General features: G+C 39.5%; 1 long non-coding RNA gene across 1 annotated transcript; it reads right to left on the minus strand.

Annotated features, from left to right (window-relative positions):
* Positions 1-802: 802 nt before the first annotated feature.
* On the minus strand, positions 803-18,843 carry LOC144589412 (uncharacterized). Its single transcript, XR_013545501.1, has 2 exons — positions 3,491-18,843; positions 803-2,248 (listed from the first exon to the last, which is right to left on the minus strand). It is a non-coding gene; the product is annotated as an uncharacterized LOC144589412 (long non-coding RNA).
* Between the last annotated feature and the right edge of the window lie 8,407 nt (positions 18,844-27,250).

Genomic DNA, 27,250 nt, shown 5'->3' on the forward strand with positions numbered 1-27,250 from the left:
GTTAGAATTCTAGATGGCATAGGAGTATGACTTGCGATTTGGCTTCACTTGCCATATGACCAACCGTTTGGCTTGTTCTCTTAAAGCAGCTGCTGGCTGCTTCCCTTGGTACATTTTTTTTAACTTACATTTTGAAAATGTCTTTAAGGAAGTCACCAGAAAATTATGGCGATTAATCAATAGATTTAAATGATGCCTGTGATGAGGCTTGCAAGCTTTAATGAGTTTAGCCAGTAGCTTATGCAACTAAAGCTATTTTGCAAAGCTTACTCAGAAATCAGTTCTATTGCCTTAAATAAGACTCCCAAGCAAGTGCATGCAGAAATGCAGCCTTTCTTTCTAACTGTTGTTTTGCACAGATTTTAAAAAAACAAACCCTTCTACTGAAGAAATTCAGGGATTTTGTGTGATCCCATGAGAATGGCAATGTACTGTGAATTAGGACCAGTGGTACAGGTAAAGTTTGATTCATATTTACCTGTCATGTATTTCTTGAATTCCCCAAGAAGTATAATGTCCACCACCAGCACAAAATGAGGTCACCACACAGAAAACCAGTTTATGTCACTTCTGCTGCTTGGCCTCATGGTTTACTAAAAAGTGATGTGGAAATTTTTTTGGGGGGGGAGGTGTCCCACTATGTTTCATTGGCTGGGATCAGAGTTGCTGGCTGGGAGGGCTGGGAGTTGTAGTCCAAAATAACATTTCCATGCTCTGGCTGGGACAAATTAGCACCCCCATAGCAAAATGTAATATATTTCTTGGAACTATTTGTATCCAACCCATTTTTTGTTTGTTTGTTTGTTTGCACTACCTTTTTCTGCCATGCACAGCGAGCGGCTAAAACTCAGGACATTGCTTCCAGCTTTTTAGATGAGTATTTCATAAAATGCCTCCTTTGTAGGCCTGCTTCTCTCTGCAACAAAATGTGACTCTAAGGGATTAACATGCTTGGTCTGCAGGGATGTGGGCTGACAGTGACTAGCTCCTTTGATGTATTAAGCTGCTAATTACCTCACATTTCAATAGCTCACTACCACCTCATTTCTGTCTGGCCCCTTACATGGTTACTCACTTATGCCACAGAAAATGCACAGTGCCCGGGGAGAGAGAGAGATCTCTAGCATGGAGCAGAGCATGGTGTCTATTTGAATACGAATTTGACACTTGATGTGCAAGGTCTCCTGTTCTGAACTGTTGGCAATAGTTTGTTCATTTTTTAAAAAATCACTGAAGATACAATGAATATCTAATAAGTTATATTGAGAAACCAGTGTGTGTTGCAAGCTAATATGAAGTACAATTTAATAGTGCAGCTCAACAAATGTGATGATTTAAGTACATACTTTAATTGGGCATCAAAATGTAACCAAGAGAATATTACATTGAGCTGGACATCTTTAAGACCTTTGCAATGAGAGAAATTCTAATTAAGATAATGATTATTCATAGATAGCTAGATATAGACACCGAATATCATCCACGTACATAGCATTTTACAACATAAAATAGCAATGCAGACAAAATGCTGCTCCCTGACCCCAAGGAACTTATGGTGTAAATTTCTACATGGGGAAAATATAGGGAAGGGGCACAAGAGAAGGGAGGGTGAGACAGAGCTCCAGAGAAACTCCAAACTGAACCACCAGGTATAACAGCAATGTGGGGGAAAAAACCCTACAAGAATTTCTGTTTGTTTGGATGCTCCACACTTCACAGTGTAAAGGAGGCAGCATGTGCTTTGGGAAACCTGCTAGGAAGGCTGTAAGCATAAGGGCAATGGAAAGGTCTGTCCTGCTCAACAACATCCTGCTATAATGTCTTGGTTGCAGGAAGAGAATATAGATGCTGCAAGGGTTGTCCAGTTTTGCCAGACACCCCCTCCCTCCTTTTGGAATTGGGACAATTAAGCCAGTGTTCGGGAGCTATTTCATTAATCATGGTTTCACTGCACACATACAACCCGTAGGAAGTTTGCTAATTTCAGACCACCATACCACAGTGCTTTCATCATTAGTCCAGAGTCAATACCAGATGCCTTTCCATTTTTTAGCTGTCCAAGGGTTTGCATAAAGTCGTTCATGGTAAATGGATCACAGCTTAATGGCCAGATCAGTCAAAGCTGGAAACATCTTGCTTCGAAGGACTGACTCATCACTGGCACAAAGTGCATCCGGCTAGTTCTGACTCCGTTCCTTCCTCTGACCATTTTCCCCTCATGTTCCTGCTCTGTAACTTAAGAACAGGCCTGCCAGGAGCAAGAAAAACACCAGATATGATCTACAACAGGCTTCAAATATTAACAGAGCCTCAGCATCTTAACTTCTTCACTCATTTTATTTTCAGTCTTTTTCAATGCAAAAGAAAAAAGAAAAGAAGAAGAAAAACCCATTCTTAGCTATATTTTAGGAAGGATGAAACTGCACATTTGCCCCAGGACTGGTCAAAATCTGGCCCTTCGGGTATGGAGTAGCTACTGCTCTCATCGCATTTACACTGGCTAAACTGTCTGGGGTTGATGATGAGAACTGAAGTCTAACCCCTTTTGAAGGGCTACACATTCCTCAGATGTCTTCAGTATTAAGAAATATATATATATATATATTCTTATATATTGCCATCCACAATTCAACTAGTTTCAGTCAATCAGTTGGGTCCTAATTTAAATGTTAGTGGTTAGTTTTATGAGCTTTCATGTTCATCTTGGCTGAACATCTGTGGATGGCTTGTATGTTAGAACCAGTTTTGATTTCCTTCTAGGAAAATGGCAGGGTGAGCATTTAAGTGAGCAAAATACATTATTCTGGAAGAGGCCTTCAGAGCTTGTGTCCTATCCATCAATCTGATCACTCTCCAGCTGTTACATACAGTGCACCCCCAAATTTTCAACAAAATTTCTCTTTCACTGGAACTCCAGGAAGACAACAAAAGGAGGAAGCTTTTCAAACCCTTTTTGGCTTGCGTGGTGGACAATCCTTGGCTTGGTGGGACACAAGTTGAACCTATTCTAGACTCTCACCTTGACACTCCTTTGACTTTCCTATGCACAGATGTATGTCTGAATGCTTACCACAGTGCAGGACAATGCTGGACCCAGGAGAGAAATTCCTCTGCCATCATGAGGAATCATGAATGGAAATGATCCTAAGAAGCATAGAACCATAATCTAATTTACTGCTGCATATGAGCAAGAGAGCATGTGATTCTCCAGATGTTGTTAGATCACACCTCCCCATCATCTGTCATAACTGGCTATGCTGGCTAAGGCTATTGAGAGTCATAGTGCAAACAGATCTGCACATTCCCTATCCTCAGGTTAGGGTGTGATACTAGCAGTGGGAAATTTCAGGTTCAAGTTCTCATTCATCCTCAAAGCTTATTTGGGACAGTGATTATCTCTTGGATGAGGAAACTAGAAAGCTGCCTTGTGCTGGATCAGATTAGTCATCCATATAGCTAAGTATCATTTACACTGCCTGGCAATAGTTACCCAGGGTTTCAGATAAAAGTCTTTTCCAGTTCTATCTCCAGACACCAGGCACTGAGTCTTGGGATTTGTCCTTGAAAGCAAAAGTGCTTTAGTGCCACTCCTCCTCAAGCTATCTTAGAGGGTTCTTGTTGTGGTGGCAGGACACATGCTGTCTTAAGTTTCTAGGAAAAAAGATGCTATATAAAATAAAGCCATAAACAAATAGTTCCATTCAATTATGGTAGATTGCATTCAAAAACTAACTATCTTTTCAGTAATCACCATTTTATAACATAATTGTTGGTTCACTATCTCTTGATCATCCTTTGCAAGACACTTGTTTCAGACTTCCACGTCTCTCTACATCTTTTCTGTTCTTTGATTTTTTAAATCTTTTCTTCTCTCTTTCAAGCTTGATCTCTTTCATTCTGTTTTGTCTTCTGTCACATTGCCTGTCCATGGAAAAGCGGACTGCCTAGGACCTTGCAAGCTGTGTAATCAATTAACCTGAATAGCTGGATGCTAGCTTGAGTGCACAGATACTTTCTTTGTCATATACTGAGTGCACAGATATTTTCTCTGTTATAAAACTATAAATCCATGGAATCTTGAAAACTATTGTATTTGGAGTATGATCCAAACTTGGAAAAATGTGGATTAATATTCTACAGATCAACAACATAATTTTACATAATCTGGTCACAATCCAGTACAATGGTAAATGAAGCAAATTTACAGCTCCAACTATACGCATGCAGTAAGTTAAATTCACATGTGTTCAGTAGGGATTACTCTCAAAATTTGTCCATAGGACTGAATCCTGCACACATTGAAATTAGGGGGCATCTGAGAGTTTAATTCTGACAGATTGCAGTCACTGATTTGGAAATAAATTCTGTTGATTTCTGTGAAAACTATCCACATCAATATAAATAGTACAAATATCATAGGGTTGGGTGTTTAGGAGAGACTAATGATATACCAAGAGGGTATTTTGCCGATTCTAAAGAAGAAGTTGAGGAACATAATCAAGATACTACATCTCCTCTTTTTTTTTTTTTTTTGCTATACACACTCATTTTAATGTGAGTGTTCAAGCCTGCGACCACCTCTTCCATTGATACCAGTGAGACTTCCGTGCAATCTTTAAGAAGTTTTAAGTGGGACATGTACTCTATAAAGTAGGCTTAAGGGCACTTACCTCCACAGCCTTAAGGGTGCTCACCTCTTCACTGGATCAGCCTAGTACTTTTGCTGCATCCAAATTGTTACCTATCTTAAGGGACTCCAAATATACTCTGCATTTTGAAGTCTTTATAAACTATTTGAGATGTTAAAAAAAAACACGCAACAGAACTGCATAGAGAAAAAGGAGCAACAAAGGAGAGTTGGTTAAGTGTGAGTTCAGCCTAACTCCTTGTCCTCATCTCTCCCTCCTGCCGCTTTCCTGTCAGCAGTCAGTTATAATAAAAGGAGAACAAAGTTCCAAAGCTGCCTGGGGTTCTATTCAAATACTCTGTTGCCAGACAAGCCAGCAGGCCTACAGCCAGAAGCCAGCAGGCAAAAAAATTCAACAGCCATGCTTGCTTCCCAGCGCTAGTTAACAGCTATCAATGAATCCATAACTCTTCGCCCTCTAGATATGGGGGTCATCTTTCAATACTACCCCACTGTCATATACAACATTTGTCTTGTCCCACATTCAGCTAATTGTGTCAACTGACGGGGTGATCCCATAATACACATCTACAAAAGCACAATGCAAGCAATAATCTCCTGCTCAGTTGCTTTATTTATTTAAGTGCTATTACAAAGTTTCCTGCAGTAAGGAGACCCAGGGAGGCTCAACCTACCCAAACCCTACAACAGCTGTCTACATGAAAGAAGCAACATGAGCGGCTCATGTTTAACCAAGATAAACCTTGTGAGCCGAACAACAGAAGAGGCAGTTACTTGGCTTCCATTATAAACTAAAACACTGCAGAGAATCAAGCAAAAATAAAGTTGTATTTCCTATGCTATTCTTATTTTAAAGTTAGCTTTCTAAAAACATGGAGCACTGTTTGGAAAGAGAAGTTGTATAGAATTAAGAACCTAACCATTAGAATAGCTTTGGATCTGGACATTTACAATAGTATCTTACACCTTTAACTTTTTCAAGAGAATAAAAACAGTGTTTCTTCTGGAGGCCAAAAATACAGTGGAATTATGTCAATGGGAAAGCATTGTTGTGAGTTTCAGCTGCTGCTAGACTCATTGTGTAAATACCTGTAACCTAATATAATTAGAATTATTTTTTTATGAGATGGATCTGCACAATTTGTGGCTGGCTAAGACAAACCTAGGCAACCAATCATGTCCTACTGCTTACCAGCCACTCTTGTATTTGCAGTCTTAGGTAGTGAAACTAGGAAGTTCTATGAGCCCCTTCCTCTCACAAGCTATATATATGACTTTATAGGTTGTGCAGGTTGACCTATATGATGCCACAACATGTCTAGGTTAAAATCATCAGACTACTGTGAGTTACGAAGGTAATAATTATAGTTTATTGTAATTTTATTTCAGAAAACCAGTTTTGAATAGTCTCCTCTATTCTGGTGGTGCATTTACAATATCATTGACCAGAATATTTTTTTATCTTTGTATTTTGTTTTTATGATTTTTGCTTTATTTTCAGTACACCACCCAGAATAGCAATTCGCTAGATGACTGGTATAAAAAACTGCATCAACAAAATAAAATAAATCTTATTTGTTATGCAGGCATCGCAGTGGAGCATAACTTCTCCAAGAGCAGTGCTTTGTGCCATTCTTCAGAAATCTCCAACTCATAGTACCACAAGCCAGAGATTACCCAACTGAAACTGATGGGGCTTATACTTGCATTACTCTCTCAAGCAACTGCCATATTTTGGCCCTCACACGTGTAACAGCTCTGTAACAGGATTTTGACTACTGAATTATATGTTGGGAAAAAAAACACATTTTAAAAAATCACCACATATTAATGGCAATTTGAATAACTGGTATGCTGCTACTTCCTTAGAAACTCAGTCCCCCTTTTCTTTGATGCTAGGAATAAAACATACAGCTAACTGGAAAAATTCAAATAAATAATTATTTTAAAAAATATGAATAGGGTAATGCATTATTAACAGTGTTGTTATGTTCATGTTTTTATCAATGTAAGACATAATTAAAATTGATGATAGGGCAAGATATGGGAACCATGTAGACCATTAAGACCATTTTGTGGCCCCAGAGTAATCCTAGTTTCCAAACTTTACCCTTTTTTAAAAAAAAATCTCTCTTATGTGAGAATCATGTTTTTACATTAAGTGATTCTCATTTATTGCAAAGTATCTCTTCTATCTTGTTTTACTAAAATATCAGTTTCTGAAGAAACATACTAGAAGAGTAGAAGAACAAAAAGCAAAATAGAAATGTCTTTCTGCTCATTTTCCTGTTTCATTTGTAGCAGTTGGTGTAACCTCCAGAAGATCCTAGAGTCAAAGAAATAACTCTCACCAGGCCTCAGCTTGCCTAATTCTGCTATAAGGCAATGTTAACAGTCTGGAAATGCACGAGTAAACATATGGGTTTTCAGAAAGGCACTCCAAACATGTATGTGACAGAATGTCCTGAATGTCAGGAGAAAATCCAAAGGGAGGCACTATCCTGGAAAGGCCACATTTCTACATGGTCACCAGATATCATTCTACAACATATAGCACAAGCAACCAATTTCTCTCCAATGGCCTCAGAAATCAGAAAGGTCCATAGAGGAACAGAATTCCTCCAACCATCAGTTAATGAATTACTGAGGTCACATAGAAACTACTTAAAAGTCACTCCTCCTGTACTATGGGTTACTTTGCTAACATATAAACGTTCCCATCACACAAGGTTGCTCTGGACAGAGGATTACTTCTTATATTTGTTACATTCATGCTGGAGATGCTAGGGCGAGAGGCGATATGACCAGAATGATGCCATGTCATAAAGCTTTTTCTATTAGTGAGGTAGCAAGGTAACAGTGATCAGTAGCATCACAAACAAGTATATGTTGTTTAGGAGGGAGAGAGATCAATATTCTATAGTAACACATTAATGGTGGGTTGATAATGCAGAAAACAGAGTCTTAAATCTATTTGCTACTCCCAAATAGAAAAGAACAATTGACTCAAATGTTGAATGGTGAGATGACACTTAGGCAAATCAAATTGAACCCCTGAGTTGGGGTAACCAACTGGGATCAAGCCATACTAAATTATGATATTTTTTAAAAAGAGAGAGAATATATTACCAAATGCATAATGAATGGCACTGGCTGCCCATAGGAGCACAATTGTGTCAGAAGTCATGTGAGGCTAATATATGGATCCTCCAGCTTAGAAATCTGACCACGCTCAAGCAAGATGATTGACCTTTGGTGTGAAGCCAACTTGGCTAACAAAATAGTATGGATGTACCCTTTAAAACAGGCCAGCAACGAGGAACCAAAAAAATGTACTTGACAAAGGGGAGTATATATTTAATTGCTCTTTGGAGATGGCTCCAGGTTTGTTGGGAGCTATTTTACAGAGTCCTCAGCATAATTAAAATGCAATTGTCTGTACATTCTGCATAATTACTGTTTACATCTGCAGAGTAAGAATGACAGAATCCTAAAATCATGGCATTTCAAGATAGAAGTGCTTTTAATCTCACCGAGGTCACAAAAATGGCAATGCCCTTTAAAGTCAACCCATAATGTCCAAGGATTACGTAATGTTTAAGCCAATTACAGGAGACAGAGCAAAATTTATCTACTTGGGGTCTCTTATGCTTTTCTCTGTTCTCTCTCAAAGGCTGAATATCAAACAATACACATTTATGGCTTCATTGAACATGACAATCCCCATGTCCCAATTTTCTTTTCTTTTAAATCAAAGCATACATGCATGAAGTAGATTTACCTATGGGAATAATCTCACTGAAGTCAGTGAGGAACACTTGTCTGAAACCATTTGTATGCACAAGGGGTTAGCAGCATCAGCAGACAGTTGAGCAGGAAACTGATTATTAGTAGAGTATTTGCAGGGGAGTGCTTTTGAAAACACTAGCTACTGCAGGCTAAAATTATTGAAGCATAAATTGCGACACTTGATATTACATGAGGGAAGCTAATGCAAAGAAATAGTTTCCAAAACATTTGCAAAGAAAATATTTTACCAAGGCCACAATAGCACCAACCTCAGAAAGATAACATTGGAATCAAGTAGGAATTTAACTGGGAACAAATTTACTTAATGACAGCAACTCAATATACTTCTAATGAATGATAGGAATCACTGGAATCACAAAGAAATAGTGGCATTTCAAATTTATTTATTTGTCTGTATCACACTTTTAAAAGATCTTGCCCATTTTTCAGATTTTAGGCTCTCCTTTTAACCTTATAAACCTTGTAGGACAAGGTAAACTCAGTCTTTGATCCTTTCCAGCTCACCTAAAAGGGAAAAAATTAAAAGGATGGAAGGTTCCTGATTGTACCCTAGAAGCACTCCTTGGGGCCTTTTTGTTCAAGCTGGAACTTCTCTTACTTTTACGTATTCTCCCTCTCATGGCTACAGATCAAAGCTGAAGTGACTTGGGTTGCAGAATCGGACAGTCCTTCTTTAACTGTCCCTTGGAGTGGACTGGGGAACACTACAAGGTAAATTCAGTCTGCAGACCAGGCTAAAAAAAGACAATTTGCCTAATGTGACATGGCTGAGGTTCCTGGCTATGGGGAATTAATTTGAGCTTCCTAAGAATAAACTCAGCATTTTGCTGCACATCATTGGCTCCCTACAATTCATAAAGGAGGTAGCAAAAATATTGAGCAAACATCCAGTGTTGTTTTGCATTACACCATGCAGTCAAACCCAGGAAGATAGGATGCTGCCTTACATTAGTCCATTTAGTTATGTCAAATATGTGACACTGTAAATGTATAGAGCACTACAGTAATTAAGGAGGTGTTGAAAAAGCAGCTCTGAAAATTGACATTGTATTTTTAAAACAAAGTTTGAAAAGCAGTTTACTAAAAGTTGCTGCAAAGCAATTAGCTAGCTTCAGCCAAGTCACAGTACACAATAACATTTCTGGCAGTTGAACATGTTTGCAAAGGAAAGCTGTAAAAAGAGAGAATTGAAAAAGTATTGAAATATGTTGAACACTGCCATGGGTCCTTTCGGGGAAGAAGGTGGGGTAAAATATTTTAAATATATATATATATTGATATGACAAGAAGTGATGTTTGCAGGTCCTGTGAATTATTCTGTTTTACTAGTCCCCTCTATCTAACACTCATTGAAATCCACCAGCTCTGAAACAATCAAAATAATAATGCTTTTCATGGTGGTAGCTTGCCAGATTCTGATTTACAGGAACTGTATTATCAGGAGTTAAAAACAGAAATTTCTATTATAAATTTTCTCTGATGAATCATGACCCTATTGTTACAGGTCCAACAAAATAATGTTGACAAACAAAAGAGGTGGAGGAGGAAATAAGGATATAAATGACAGCAAGAAAAGATAGCCAGGCCAAAAAGCACAGGATGACAGGAGAGCACTGTTTGAGGGGGGAAGGCTGCTGGGCAGTAGCAGGGAGGGAGGCACATTTAAGACTTTTTACTATACTGTATGTTGATGAGATTGTGTAATTGGTTATGCTGTATTCTATTAATCACCCCGTTTGTTAAGATACTTACATAGGTGTGAATAAATTGAGAGTTATCCTAACTTAGTTAATATACTTTTGTATTATTTTTTCCATTATTATTTGTAATACTTCAGCTGAACTCTTAAGTATCCTAGTAAGTTTGGTTACAGTACTTATATTTTCCGTTCAACTTATTAAGCTCTCATAATTATATCTCTAAAACATATTAAGCATTGTAGTTACAATTCTTGGATATCCAGCAGACAGAGGACAGTATGAAATACATGTTACGTACCTTCCGATATCTGCTTTTCAATAAAAGGAACGAAAAGTAGAGAATTTTCTGGACGTTCAGTTTATCTGTGTTGCATGGGGAAAAGAACTTTAAGGATATCCAAAAGAAGAGAGTAAATTGTACACAGTGCAAAATTTCCTCTAGTTCGTACTGGAATTAACCCTTTCTGGGATGAACGACGGCTGTGACAAACACAGGTTTTTAATTATTCTTTTTATTTATTTATTTATTTATTTATTTATTTATTTATTTATTTATTTATTTATTTATTTATTTATTTGATTTATATCCCACCCATCTGGTATATTCTACCACTCTGGTTGGCTACCAACAGACATATACTCATTAAAATACAAAACCATAACATAATAATAAAACAGTGCAAAATATAATAAACGATAGATAGCAAAGAAAAAGAGTTAAGTGCTGGCAGGTGGGAAGGCCTGAGTAAACATCCATGTTTTTAGTTGGGTTTTAAATGTACCCAGTGTAGGGGCCTCGCGAATCACCGGAGGGAGGTTGTTCTAAAGTCGAGGAGCCACCGCCGAGAAGGCCCGGTTTCATGTTTTTTCCTTCCGGGCCTCCCTCGGCGTCAGGCTCCTCAACCTCACCTCCTAGCTTGCATGGGTGATCCAGGTAGATCTTGGTGGGAGCAGGCGTTTATAGGTCTGTAAAGGTCTACAACAGTGGTCCCCAACCTTGGGCCTCCAGATGTTCTTGGACTACAACTCCCAGAAACCTTCACCACCAGCTCTGCTGGCCAGGATTTCTGGGAGTTGAAGTCCAAGAACATCCCTGAGGTCGGGGACCACTCATCTTCAGTCATTCCCTCCCAGAACCCCTTACTACTTGCTATGCGAGCTGCTGCTCCTTAAAGCTGAAATCCAAAACATGTAGAGATCCCCCTGCCCTGTTCTAGGTGAAATGCACCATATGTGTGGCTGGCCACAAAGAGATCTGCATCTTTTGTTGGTTGCATCCCTATACAAAAGTATTCCTTTCTAGCCACATGCACATCCTTTCAGTGAAAACAGAGGCAGAGCCTGGCCTCAATCCATACCACAGTCGGCCAATGTATGTGTCCTGTTAAAAAAATATGGCAAGGAATTTTGCTAGATCTTAATGCTTATCAAGCAAACATTACAGAGATCTCATCATAATCATCATTAAGAATGGTCAGAATCTTACTGCTTTATGCAATCAAACAACAGCCATTGCGCAAGAAGTAGGAGACAGTTTGAGTGCTCTCTGTGAAATGCCCACAATCCTCTTGCGGTACAATGAGGTGTGTGACCAGTTGCACAATCAGGTACGTGGCTGTTAACTGGCAAATAACTAAAAACATGCTGTCATGTACATGGTCTTTTGTGATAGATTTTGGACATATAATATATAAAGATATATAATAAAGATAATATATAAATATTATATAATAATATATAGCACTTACTGTATTTTTTTTAAAAAAATAAAAGTTGCCTCAGTTGACACATTTTGTGGGCATTTCATACATTACAGTGCGCCAGAAAACTGAGAGGAGGAGGTGTGGGCCACACACTGGATCAGGTTCTTATTGCTTATATCAGATTCAGTCCCACATCTTTGATAATAAAAAATAATAATATTTGGCAGTGACTACCATTTAAATCCATCTCATTTCTATTTTTAGTGCTGACTTTAATACAGGCACACCTGACAGCCACGGTGAGCTACACAACTAAAGGGGCATTCATCATGACATAAACTGGGCCATGAATTGATTCCCGGTAAAAATAAAGTGTGCATCTAAGAACCTTGTCTCCATTCATGTGTTATGCAGTCATGCAGAAAAGACCATGACAAGACTGGCAAGCCATATTTATTAAAGCATATTCAAAACATGGGAAGTATTCTGGTGCACACTTGATAGCTTTTCTACCAGTGCCTGTGTTCCTCCCATCACACTCCATCAGATTGGTAAAAATGGAAAGAATATGAACTATTGCCCGTTATTTTTGATTTGTGAAGAGTGACTACTTTGTCCTGTAAAGCAGAGAGAACCTCCATGCACAGAGGCACTGTACCTTTGGACAGCAGTAGACAAGCAGGAAGGAAGGAATGTTGCCGTCTGACTTTTCTTGCGTACTGCAGCTCTCTGTCCACTGTCGGAAACAGGGAGCAGCATCATTGGATTGATTCAGGGGTTGCCTTCTTTTTACAATTGACCTGAGGAGGTGGAGGCCGTGTACAAGGTAATGGAAAAAGGTAATGCTCATCAGCTACTGTAATTCACAGAATGTACAAAAGTTCCTTTTCCTGACTATAACTCCCAGAGTCACTCTAGCTAACATCTCTATGTATATTTGCGGAAAATGAGAAATGTTAACTGAGACAACCATCAAAGAGGAAGAGAGATAAGTCTGTTCCTTTCTATATGAGGCTCGTTTCAGAGAGTAAATGCTTTCAGAAAGTAAATCATATACATTAGCAGCTACAGAAAACTAGTCCTCCATTCATACAAGGCAACCTGCTATTTAAAAGCAGCTGCTTGAAGCGTGCAAAGATCACTGGCATCCCTCTAATATTTATCTAACAACGCAGCGGCCATCTCTCTCATATATACACAAACATTCGCCTTTACCCACAGCATAATTGCAGATAATTCAATGTTCAGATTCGATAATGGACGCTCAAATAAATATGAGAATTCCAAACAAATTTCTGCAAATGAAAAAAGATTTCCTCTGACATAATGGCTTGGTGCAAGGCTGTCTATAATGAGCTGTAATTTGCCTGGAAGAGCATTCTGAAGGGGTTGATATCCATCCACTGGAAGAGCAGCGAACTGCTGGGAGACGAGAAGCAATGAGCTAGCCTGCCTCGTCTCCAAGGAAATTACGCCACGAGCCAGCCAAATTTCTGACAACTTCCATAAATTATTTCAGATTTTCATATTTCAAATTTCATCTGCATTCATCATGTGCATTTGACTCGGGGAAAATGTCTAGGTGGAGGCTCTGCCAGTATTCAATGCAGCAGTCCCAGGAGCCTGCCCTGGGACGAGATAATTGAATTTAGTTTTGATTAGATTATTCTTCCTGCAGTCGACTGCCAATCTGAAGTATTGTGCCTTCTCTTCTACTTAACCTTCCTGCCCTGCGCCTGTTCCAGCTTGCATGCAGCTCTCTGTATTGTAGAATATATTTGAACAATCAAACTTAGGAGTTATTATTTTGCTTTCCATTGTCCATCCTTATAAAGGCACACATCTTTCACTGTGTTCCCTTTTCCCAGAAATCAGATTACTTCTTTCCCCCCTTTTCCTTATTTTTAAAAAAGTTTATAATATTGTTTACAATTTTCAGTGGAAAGTGCCCAGTAATTTGGAAGATGGGTGGGGAAATTTAAAATCATTACTAAGATCTCCCAGTGTGCAACATACCCTAAATAAGAGTAATCATATAAATATCTATAATCATAATTGAGCAATACTCAGGAGGATAACGACAGAGACATAATGAATATATCTATCTATTATAGGTAAACAATTATTGATAACCAAAGTTATTAATCAGCCCCTTTACTAAATGATCAGTTTAAAACACAGACACACATTGGGAATGGCTTGTCAGATGCAAAGCATTAGAGATTTCAAATATAAATTCACAGCCAAAATATATGTATCAAGAAGATTAACATTAATTCGAAGCCATTATAATGACAAAATATTATTGAAAACCATCTTCTCCTTAATTTCATTTAAATCACATTTGAATGTATGTCAAGACAATTAACAATACAGACAAATAAAATCATGTACACACTGCAATGCTTATGACAGTTGTTTTTATCTCTTCACAGAATTGTATTTCTGTATATTTCAGTAGTGGAACGTTTACAGCTACTCATGTTATAGTCCCAGTTCTTAGAAATGCATATATAAACTAAAGAAAAATAATGTTTTACTTTAAGTAACATTTATCACTTCCTCTGTTATTGGTTTATTTTTTCTTGGTTAAAAAAAAATAAGGCTATTTGCAGCCATTGTATCTCAGCCAAGGAGTTTAGGTTCTTTATTGTTCTCCATTTTGATGAAAAACAATTGAATTGGGGGCTGTAATATTGAGTTTTGTTCAGTAAATATCCTGAAATCATATTTTTGTTAGAAACTATCAATAAATCTAGTCTAAGAAAAGTAATAAGATACAAATATGAGCAGGACCTTTGAAAGGAAATATTACAAAGAGAGCAAACCCATAAAATATATTAGAGAATGAGATTTCCCCCTTGCCACCGAAGGAAATGGAGGAGGGAGGGACAGAATCTAAATTATATGCTTTTTGTAACACTGTAGTTGAAACTCCAAATGGACATGTGTTGCTTTAAGGAGGCACTGGCAATTAGGTTATGAGTAGCAATTTCTCTCTTTAACAGAATTTGCAGAAACTTGCATTTAGTACTATTTCATTGGGATTATAGTAACCAATGCTGGTGAAGATCACAGTAAATAAATCCATAGCTCCTTAAGTAATTTATAGTTCAAGTTGATCAGCTAACATGAAAGTTTTAATTTCATGATAAACTGTTTTGTGAGTCTGATTCTGACAAGTTTTATCAGCCATGCCTACACTGGCTTGAACAGTCTGTTAAATTCACTGGAAGCTTCACTGTTCAAACCAGGATTACAATATGAAGTTTCAACGAAGTCGTAAGATAGACAAAAAGATTACAGCATTTTTCATGTTGATTCATGATTGCAATACTTGAAAAAAGACATTTCAGAAACATTTTGATCCATTTGTTTCTCTAGAAGGGTAGTGAGGATTTAGTACTTCCTATGAACAGTGGGATATGGAGCTTACTTCTAAAAATTCAGTCTGATCCAAAACCTTCAGGAATCAATGAGCCAAGGTGCCTGTTGTCATATTTTATGCAAATAATTGTGTCATTGGTGTCTTTAAAATGTAATATGAAAAGAAAACTACTGGATCATGACAAAGAAAAATGCAAATAATTTGCTGGACATAACTGTGGTCAATGGAAAGATTCCAGGTATTCTTGGCACTCATAATATATATACTTAATAACAAGGAAATTAACTGCAGAGACCGAAATTGCAGCAAATAATATATTTGCAGCCTAATACAGGCTTAATTCAAGCATAATGCAGGCTTAATTCCAATTATTAGTGGGGGAGCCTAGAATACATTATTATTTAAAGGCACACAATGCTAAATAGTTTATGCAATGTGAACACATAATGTGGTTAAGTGTAGTTAATGAAAATGAGTATTCATAATCATGTTCCATGAAATGCAACAGAAATTGTACTTGTTAAATTAAATAGACTTCCGTGTATGTGTGTGTATGTGTTTTCTTATTGCATATAATATTAGATACTAGCAGACATTAAATCCTGGTTTTAATCCTTTGTAGCATCAGTGGACAAACTGAAGCAAATATTTCAATAACCCTGTCCAGGGCCTTGAACAGGGCCATCTTACCAAGGCATCAAAATGAGGTAATGGTCTAAAACCCACCTTAAACTCCCATGTAGATATATGAATGTCTGTAGCATTCATAGACCAGCACGGCATCTTCTCTTGATAGAAATCATTGCCATGCTAAGGTTGCTCAAATAAGCAGAAAAACTCAGTTTGAATAAGAAGGCAAGCTTACACTGGCAGCACACCTGTCTAAGGCTTTTATTTTGGTCTTAGTTTCTCATGTTGCACATCATGTTTGAACCAGACTTGAGGAAACAGATTTCCACAACAACATATGTGGGAAATTTCAACCATTATTCACAAGGGAACTTGACAAGTTACTTTTTACAAATCGATTAGTTATTTATAGTTCCAAGGTCCAAAAAAACAAAAAAGCAGTTGGCATTATAGTTACCACTCTAAAAGTAATTTTTATTTTCATTTTCCCAGAATAGTTAGTTTTAGTTAAAATCTTTAAAATCTGAATACCACCAAATAATCTGGATCCCATACTGGGCTGTTGTAGAAAACATAGAGTACTTGTCTTGCAGCCAGTTTGTTACTCTCTTGCAGCACTTACAAGAGATGGGAAGGCAGTGCTTGAACCATATGAAAACCGCAATCTACAATTTAGTAATTAATTATTCCAAGCTCTAAGAAAGAGTATCAGCAGAACTGTGCAGGAAGTGGTAGAGATAATACTAAGTATGAGAGAAAATTTAGCAGTGGAAACTGAAGAGCAACCAATATACAGGTATGGTGGTCCTTCAAGCCTTAATCCATTTAGTCATCAGTCTCTTCTTCCCTCTGGGCAGAGTGACCCCCCCAACACATTTTGCTTCCTAAAGTCAAGGACAAGATGGTACCCCCACTAAATAACCCGGCCTGGCAGATGAATCTCATTTCACTGTAGACAATGGGATAATGTCCTCCCTGTACTGGGCGGGGGTGTCAGTTGGCTAGTGTAGCACACATAACTCTGTCCTCAAGCTGAGGAATGGCTGGGGAGCACAGAAGGAAGGGCCACTGGGTTGCTGCCTTGATCATAGGCATCTGAGACATTCATCTTTTTCTGTCTAATGTCTCTTGGAGCTCTAACAGAATCCTTACTGGCTTAAGACAAATACTATCTTTCAAGGAAACAGTGCCAATGAACTTGCTTTTCCATGGGTTTCCAGTAGGAACATGTGTACATGTCTAAGGTGAGAGAAATAAAAATGTCTGATCATGAAAGAATATTGTTGGGCAGTTTATAAGCTCACTTATGAACTGAGTATACATCAAGAGTGAGACAAATACTATGATGCAATATGTACCTTGTGTAAAGTGAAGAGATGGGTTTACTGCTATTTTGCATCCTGCCATTGCTGGGCATGGTGGATGGTTTGCTCTAAGTTCCCTTTTCCCCTGGAGATGTGGTTCCATCTTAGCAGAGAATACAAGAATCAATGCATTTATTCCTTGAACCGCTTGCCCCAGGTCACATGCAAATAATGATTGTTGTTGGTCAAAATAGTTCGAGTATCAGGAGCAATGACTAATCCATAATACAGGTGTGCTGTACAATGAGCTCACTAGCATTAATCTGACTGTGCCATGGAATCAAAGAGGGCCTTCTATGTCTAAAGAAATGTCAATACGTTTGACACTTGATATGTCACTTTACAGGTTGCAATAACAGAAAAATAAGATCAACTCTGCATTAAAGTCAGAATCCAAATATGAATCCTGTTAACCTATTATTCCTTATCAACCCCACATGGAGGAAATACTACACAGATGATCACAAAATACTGAGACAACCAAACTGATCAAGGTTACTGTGTTCTCATTATGCAGCTGCCCATCTGGTCTAGCCCACTGAGACCCTCAGAATTCCTAATACATTAATAAGGCTTACACCTTCTAAAATTGCATTTTCTTTGATTAACTCCCATACAGCTGGTCTTAGCTGCATTTTTAGATGCCATTTTATAAGCCTATAACACAGCAAGATAATCCCAACCATCTTCTGAAGTGCATTCACAGCTGACACACCTATCTATAACTGCAAGGCTCATTTGAGAGCACTCCTGCTTAAGTCAATGGGACTTCTCCAAAGTAAATGACCACCAGTTTTGAATCTAAATGTTGCCTTAATATCTACTGAATTGCAAGCTTTCTGGCTAATAGTTGATTTTTTTCAAGTGAAAGATATCATTAGGGGTCTGGTCTTCCAAGTCAGAAGCCCCTGCCTCATAATCACTGATGTGATTCTGTGCCAGTGAAAGCTATTCTTTACGTGGTCAGAAACATTCTCATCAATGCTAGTATTTCATATCTTCTGTCCAGCCTCATCTGACTCGGATTCAAATTTAAGTCTTATTTTTTGGCACATTTCATTCAACTGAAATATTTATCATTGATATTATCTTTTGAACATTTCCTTTTATATTTATGTGCTGTAACCATTTGCAGAAAACAGAACCCCACCATTCTTAAATTCAGCCAAATCACACACTGAAGTTGTCCATTGAAATAGAAGGGTCTTGACATTATTTAACTTTCCATCAACCTTGGGCTGTCATTGCAAGCTTGATGGGGAACATGTGGCCCACCAGATACTGCTGCAACTACCATCAACCCCAGTCACCATGGCCAATGGTCAGGAATGATTACGGCTGTAATTCAGCAGCATCCGGACGGTTGCAGTTTCACCCTTCAGCCCCAATGCCAGCTTCATGAAATAAAGGATATGTGATTTTTTTTTTTGAGGTAGCAATGAGATACAAGCTGATTCACTCACTCCTACCACCACACTTCCATAGGATTAGATAAGCAGTAGGGCATATGCTGCATGCAGTGTCATTGTTCTACATCTTTTGAGTGGCATTTGATAGAGTCTCTGCAATATGGCAACCTCACCATTGTTGTTGTATACAAACCAACCACTGGAGAACTGAACAGATGTGTGCTAAGGAGATACATCATCACGTAATGACAGGGCCATCTTTAAGAAGGACCTCCTTGTCAATTCACAAATCTTAACTAGACTTTCCTCAATGATTTTAGCGATCAACAATATAGCTCTTACTTTTTTTTTTTAAACATCTCTGAATGAATACTTCAGTTACAGTTTATAAACTACAGTTGTGTTCAAAATTATTCAGCCCCCAATGCTGTAAAGGGGTTTAGGGACTATAGTGTACATTTGGAATTGTATTCAGAATGAAATCCTACAAGGACGTTTTAAATAACCAAATGCAACTAAAATAACATAAATTGTTTATGTAATACAGTAGTAAATGTTTCTTTTGTGGTTTCTTCATTGCCACAATTATTCAACCCCTTAAAGACTACCACTCTGAAGAAGAGAGGTTCATTCAGGTGTTTTCGATCAGGTATTGAAAACACCTGTGGATGTCACCGAGCACCAATCAAGCATAATAAGCACCAATTAGGCAGCTTTTAAATGACTGTGATACTCAGCTCCTTCTAGACATTTACTGGTGTGGTTACAAACATGGTGAAGTCAAGAGAATGGTCCAGGAAGACAAGAAAAGAGGTGATTTGTCTTCACAGGAAGGGCAATGGCTATAAGAAGATTGCAAAGAAGTTAAACATACCAAGAGACACCATAGGAAGCATCATTTGCAAATTCAAGGCAAAGGGCACTGTTGAAATGCTACCTGGTTGTGGAAGAAAGAAGATGCTGACTTCGACTGCTGTGCGCTACCTAAAGCGTAGAGTGGTGAAAAGTCCCCGTGTGACTGCTGAGGAACTGAAAAAAGATTTGTCAGATGTGGGTATAGAAGTTTCAGCTCAGACAATAAGGCGCACACTGCGTAATGAAGGTCTCCATGCCAGAACCCCCAGGCGCACCCCCTTGCTGTCTCCCAAGAATAAGAAGAGTCGACTGCAGTATGCCAAAAGTCATGTGGGCAAACCACAAAAGTTGTGGGATAGTGTTCTGTGGACTGATGAAACAAAATTAGAACTGTTTGGGCCCATGGATCAACGCTATGTTTGGAGGAGGAAGAACAAGGCATATGACGAAAAGACACCTTGCCTACTGTGAAGCATGGCGGAGGGTCAATAATGCTTTGGGGCTGTTTTGCTTCTGCAGGTACAGGGAAGCTTCAGCGTGTACAAGGTACCATGAATTCTCTTCAGTACCAGGAGATATTGGATGAAAATGTGATGCAGTCCGTCACACACCTGAGGCTTGGGAGACGTTGGACCTTTCAACAGGACAATGATCCCAAGCATACCTCCAAGTCCACTAGAGCATGGTTGCAGAGGAAAGGCTGGAACATTTTGGAGTGGCCATCGCAGTCACCAGACTTAAATCCGATTGAGAACCTCTGGTGGGACTTAAAGAAAGCAGTTGCAGTGCGCATGCCTAAGAATTTGACTGAACTGGAGGCTTTTGCCCATGAAGAATGGGCGAAGATACCCGTAGATCGCTGCAAGACACTTGTGTCAAGCTATGCTTCACGTTTAAAAGCTGTTATAACTGTAAAAGGATGTTGTACTAAGTACTAAGATTGAATGTCACTTGGGGGTTGAATAAAAACTAATAATGATGTGAGCACAGAAAAGACATTTGTGGTTATTTCATTATAAACTTAGTTATATTTCTCTGACCTACAAGTGCCTCTTTCATGTAAATATAAGCAAGATGACTGAATGATCAAAATCAATGTCAAAATGGCCAAAACATTCAATTTCAGTGGGGGCTGAATAATTTTGAACACAACTGTATTTGCTTCAGAATAGCCCTACTGAGAAGTGATAGCAATCCAAGAACACAGTGTACCAAGCCATGCCCAGTCTATAGGCCACCACATGGCCATCATCTTTACAGATGTTGCAATTACATCTCTAGCAGATCTTTGGAATAACAAAGCTTGAAAAGAGAAATAACAAGCATTGTCAGATGCTTTGTTCTTATAGCCGAATGGTAGTATCCAAATCTCCACCAGCAGCAAACATTGTTGGCTCTAAAAGGAACATGGTCTATACATACCCTGCTATTTAAAAATGCAGAAATCTCTTTGTTGAACCACAAACAAGGCTGCTGGAGAGCAATTCTTCTTTGTCCGCCATTAGGTGTCAGTGCAGTAAATGGAAATTATAGACAAATGGTTTTTAAAAGAGAAACCATTACTAAAGAAAAGGTTGCTTCTGGGGTGGGCAACCACCTCTCTATATAGAGAAAATGATGACCATTACATGGAGCCTTCTAAGGATGCACAGCCCAGAATGCACTGCCAAATGTTTGGCTTTACACATACAAAGATATTTGCTTTGTCTGAACAAAGCTCAACTGCTTTTGGAGTTGTTGTTTGGGAAATTGAAAGGATCCCACATTGTTCCAGAAAGTCTTTGTAGACTGCAGCAGGGATGCAAAGAAAGAAAGAAAGAAAGAAAGAAAGAAAGAAAGCAAGCAAGAAAGCAAGAAAGCAAGAAAGAAAGCAAGAAAGCAAGAAAGCAAGAAAGCAAGAAAGCAAGAAAGAAAGAAAGAAAGAAAGAAAGAAAGAAAGAAAGAAAGAAAGAAAGAAAGAAAGAAAGAAAGAAAGAAAGAAAAAGAGAGGGGGGAAATAAGACAAACTACCTCCCTAAACAGAAACAGCATGCCTTCCCTGTCCTGAAAACAGAGTAGCATTGGCAAGGAGCCGGAAGGAATTGTAAATAATGTTTATCTTACTTGCTAAAGTTTCTTTTGATTGACATGAACTGGGTCTCATAGTTTAAGAAGCGTTCCATCTCATATATGTGCACTGGAAGGACCAAAAAGAAAAATTGCTCAATTCTGCTATCCTGCAGCATAATTTGGAATTATTTCCTTTTTCCAGTAACAAAGGTATAACTACTGTACATCACAACTGCATACTGCATCACAACTTTAATTAGGGCAAATGCCACTCCTTTTGCCATGTATTTATACAGTCTTAATGGAATTTTATAATGGTAACTTTTTAACCCAAATCTTTGAGACTGTACTTTGTGTCTCTGGGGAAATGAACTGTAATTGGAGGGGGTCCCAAGTCCGCAGGGTGCCGTATAACCCTTTTCTGCTCTGTACCTGTATAGTTACTTCAGAGGTAAGCAAAGAGCCATCCTATGATTCCTCATATTTTCTCCAAAATATTTTACCCACAAATGGCAAAATGGATCCCTAGCAGCCTTAAGGAAGGAAATTTGTCACTTACTGTAAATGTCATTGCATGTAAAGCCCTTTCTAGAAAGTAAAAATGAGAGAGTCTAGGCTTTGGAACTATAACTTCAATGAGTTACTTCTGAAAAGAAACTTTTGACACTTTGCTTCCTCTTCCGTGTACGATTTTTCTCTGTGTTTATCCACGTCTGAATGGAACTTATTCCCAAGAAAGGCTGCAATCCTCCCTACATTATGCAATGGGATTAAGTCCCACCGCTGTGGCAAAGCTGCTTGTGATTGTAATATTTGGCATCTCACTTGCACTGCCTGAGAAACCTCTATCACAACATTTTGATAACCATATCTCACCCAACAACAGCAATGGCAGCCCTAGAACAGAGGGGAGGGGAGTCACATCTTTGAAGCAATGGAAGAGTATAGTTTCAGCTTTGAAACAAGGCACACAAGGGCTTGTGAAGACATTTATCTTGTGAAGAGTTTTATTTCTTTGATTAATATGTTGCCCCCCACCACCAATGCCACATTTCCATGTAAAGATCTCCTTTGTCTGAGTCTACTATATGTTGGCTTTTGCTCCAGCCGTGTCCCTCCACTTCTTGCCTGGCCTGGCCCTCTGGCGACCAGAGGCCATTCCAGCTGCTCGCCCATGGGAGACTCAGCCTCCCCTGAATGTTGTGCTGCTCGGGCCGGGGACGGCGGCTGGGTGTTGTTCTTTCAATGAGATTGTTCACATGGATGCAGAGCTTCATTGTTCATTTGCGCCACCTGGCAACCTCAAGGAGCAACCAGATCCGGAAAGCACACATCTGCTCCATGGCCAAGGCGAGGTCACTCTGAGCAGCCTGAGCCTGAGGACCAGAACATGCTGAGTGCTTTCAATGGGCCTGTCAGTTAATGTCCGTACAGACCCCAGGCCTGTCATGCCTGTGTGGCGGTTGGACTTGCTGCACTCATCTGCAGGAGCCGAGACAACAACGGGCCTACAAGCATCACAAAGGTTGTTGTTTAGTTGTTAAGTCGTGTCCAACTCTTCGTGACCCCATGGACCACAAAGGTTAGCCGATTAAAAAAGATAACAGAGTCAGTGTCAACAGAGGAATGAGAAGTTCTCTCAGGTGCACCTACGTTTGCAGGTGCTGCTCAGCGGAGCAACCTAGGGGAAACGAAACACCTGAAACAGGAGTGTGGACCATTTCTACCTAGCGGTGACCGCTGGGTGTATGGGCAGAACATGGAAAAGGCCACAATCCCACTGCTGGTGGCTCCTTGAGGATAATGTAGGAGAATTAGGAGGAAGAGGAGTCGAGAACTCTGGGTTTTTGAGAAAGGTTATTCTCCTCTTGTTGCTTGGTGGACTCCTGGGTTCCCCCCTGGATCTAACCCCTCGTCACACTCTGCACGGCCACGGTGCTCTCTCTCGCCGCCTGCAGTCTCTGGAGCACAAGAACATTGTTCTCCACCATCCTCTTATTGGAAACCTTTTTGGCAGCGTGCAGCAGAGGATGGCTTGACTTTTTAAGGGCGTTCAGCTGGTTCACATGACCCTTGAAAGGCAATGGCCAACTGTAATTCTCCTGTATCCTCACCCCCACCCCTTTAGTCTTAAGTTAAGGGATCTTCCAAAAGAGCTGCCATGAAAAATAATTGATTGGGGGAGTGGGTGCTGTTTTCTTGCCATGGAATTCACTGAACCCACAGAAGAGGATTCTTGCCTGGTTGTTATTGTTATTTTAAGAGATATTGCAATTGGTTTTTAATGTTTCTATTTCTGTTTTCTGATTTTACGAGCTGTTAATCACCCAGACTTGTGCTGTGACACTAACGGGAGTGGGATAATTAATTAATGTGTGTGTGTGTGTGTGTGTGTGTTTGTATGTATGTATGTATGTATTAATACATACATACATACATACATACATACATACATACATACATACATACATACATACATACATACATACATACATACATACATACATACATACATACATACAGTGGTGCCTCGCTTAACGAGCGCACCGTACAACGAAGAATCCGTATAGCGATCCCTTTTTGGGGATCACTATACGGAGCTGCCCCAATCGCCGCACTCGCTTTGCGACGATTGGGGCATCCGGCGGCCATTTTGGAGCCGCCGATCAGCTGATCGGCGGCTCCAAAATGGCCGCCGGATGACCCGAAATGGCCCCCGTCAGTGTTTTCGCGCCCTCCCCTTGCTTACCGAGGTCGCGAAAACGCTGCGGGGGGCCATTTCGGGTCATCCATGGCCATTAAAATGGCTGCGGACGACCCGAAATGCCCCCCCGCAGCGTTTTCGCGACCTCGGTAAGCAAGGGGAGGGTGCAAAAACACTGACGGGGGCCATTTCGGGTCATCCGGCGGCCATTTTGGAGCCGCCGATCAGCTGATTGGCGGCTCCAAAATGGCCGCCGGTCCGCGAAAACATCGCTGGAGGGGTAAATTTGGGCGCCTATTGGAACGCATTAAACTAAATTTAATGCATTCCAATAGGCTTTTCCTGCCCCGTACAGCGATGTTTTCGCATAGCAAAGGTTAATCTGGAACGGATTAACCTCGCTATACGGGGCACCACTGTACGTACGTACATACATACATACATACATACATACATACATACATACATACATACACACACACACACACACACACACACATATGAGTAACCTGCTGTTGTCGGACCACACAGAGACATTCAGAAGAACTTGCTTTTGCCATATCAGCATGTATGTGGGTATGTTTGTGCATTTGAATGTGCACCCATGTGACAGAAAAAGAAATAAGAAGGATAATGAAATTACTTCTAGATCATCCTCTGTAAGGAGGGGTAAAATCATACTGAAAGTTAGGGATGGCAGTGGAACTTTAAAGATACTGCTGCTAATTGTCGCTGTTCAGACTGACAGTTCTTTCTCAGAAGCTGTTGTGTTATCTTTTTTTTAAACTCATGGTAACTGCTGTTTTTTCAGGTCCACACAATTTCCACTTTGCCAATAGTATTTGGAAATTAAACATGCCTGGACCATGTACAGCAGTCTGGGATGACTCAGGACTGAAATAAAATCAAGGGCAAACCAGAACACTAGACCAGAAAGACTAGAGACCAAAGACCAGTGAGAATGAATTAAAAAAAAAAAACACCCCTAAGTAAAGAAGACACAGCTCAGAACAAACTCATCTCATTACTCAAGTGACATTTCAATGAGACAGCAAGCTCTCTTATAGTTCTCCCTGCCCAGGAGAAGCCAATGGTCAACTTCAGTGGAATCACCCAAGAAGATTCTTCATGAGGAGGTTGCAGTCATACAGCTTGCCTGGTTAGCAGGCAGAAGGTCAATGAGAAGATGTGATGATGTCATTTTACTGAACTTTTTTCTCCTCATCCAGGCATCTGGGATACATTAGTATCCCAGAGGAGTCATGTTATGATGCAGAATTTTAAAATATTTGGTAGGCATTTTACAACAGTGACATTTGAACATGTAAACAGTGTCCCAGTTTTTCAGGCATTTACTGTATACAAGCCAAAATTCTGCTGTTTAGCATAAGCCAAATAGTAATTTTTAGTCCAGTTCTCCCCAGTAAACAAATAGCTTCTGCCACAGTTCTTGTGAGGTGTGTGTACATGTCCTGAGAATCACAACGGAGACAGCTTGTTTACCAGAGAAGAAGGGACCAAATGTATAATTTAGCTTATGCTATGTGGATATAAAACCCAACAATACTTCATTAGTTAGATGCTAAAATCCTATATGCCGTCCCCTGGGAGTAAAACGCACTGAAGTCAAATCATATTTGTTTTCAAATAGACATGAATAGAATAAAATTGCTAATGTCTTTCTTGACCAAACTCTAAATGTTTGCGTCTTGGGACAGGCCCACCTCAACTGGACATGATGTGCCAGAATAAGCCACACTTCCAGCAAACAGGGCCAGTTCCAGGTTTGACAGGACCTATGAGAGGCTTTTTCCTCCTTGGCCACCGTGTATGGGAGTGCCTCAAGCAGCATTTGGCATTGTCCAATAATTTCCCACAAAATTGGGCTGTTCTATAGGAAAACTCAAAGGCACCCTGTCTTGAATTCACTCACCCCTACACTCCTTCTTTGATTATGGTGCACCATCATAATCAGTTTATATTTGTGGGCTGTTTGTTTTGTTTTTTATATTTTATAGTATTTTTGTCATTGTTTTGTGATACCTTGTTGTTTTGATATGTGTAACGCCCAGAATAGTGCTGTGCACTAATGAGGTGGTGTAGAAATGAAATGAAATGAATTAAATAAATAAAGTCCAATCATCTTGCAGCACCTTGCAGTATTATTTTTTAAAGGCCCCTTGGTAAGTATCAGCAGTGGACCCTACCAGAACACTGGGGTGCAGGGAGGTGCACATAGATGCCCCATGCAGTGTCACAGTCATCCTCCCAACAACCATGGCTAATGATTTTGAAAATCTTCACTTTAACTAAATATATTAGCTCGTAATATTGTATTTCAGGATTATAAACGTGGAGTGAGATCCAGAGTTCCACCCGGGAATTTCTGCATTTACAGTTTTAGGAAACAAAATGTAGGTGATTAATTGAACAGTTGATAGCTCACAAATCAGACTCAGTTGATAGGGGAACCACTCTTAACTATGCTACAGTATGCTCCTGGAGGAGAATATAGATCACAGAAGTTGCTTCATGCAACATGCAATATACTGCAGCAAAAGGCTGGCCCAAAATCATGCCCAGAATCCTCTTGTTATTAGATGACCCCATCCATTCAAACTGATTGGCTAGATAATATATAAACAGTAAAAAGAGAGCATTCACTTAATTCATTCAGGTTTTCAAGTGTTATCCTGGCCTGTTGGTTTGGATCTGTGGAGTCCTGCTATTGCTGAAGGAAGGCAGCAGGGCATCAACATTTTCCACCTCCTCCTTCCGCCCCCTGTAGCCCCTGGTAACTTGCTGTGAAGCAACATTTTGCTTCTCTATTAAGTTAATCAGTCTTTAGTGACACTGAAGTAATTGAAAACCCAAACATGGAACAGAGGTGGGTAGAGAAGAGACAGATCACAATGCTGCTTCTAAAATGTGGGGAGCCTAATTCTGTGTCAGAGAATACATATGTGTGTGCTGTCATTGTAATATGGGCA

The sequence above is a fragment of the Pogona vitticeps genome, chromosome 5 (assembly GCF_051106095.1).
Source record: "Pogona vitticeps strain Pit_001003342236 chromosome 5, PviZW2.1, whole genome shotgun sequence".
Taxonomy (NCBI): domain Eukaryota; kingdom Metazoa; phylum Chordata; class Lepidosauria; order Squamata; family Agamidae; genus Pogona; species Pogona vitticeps.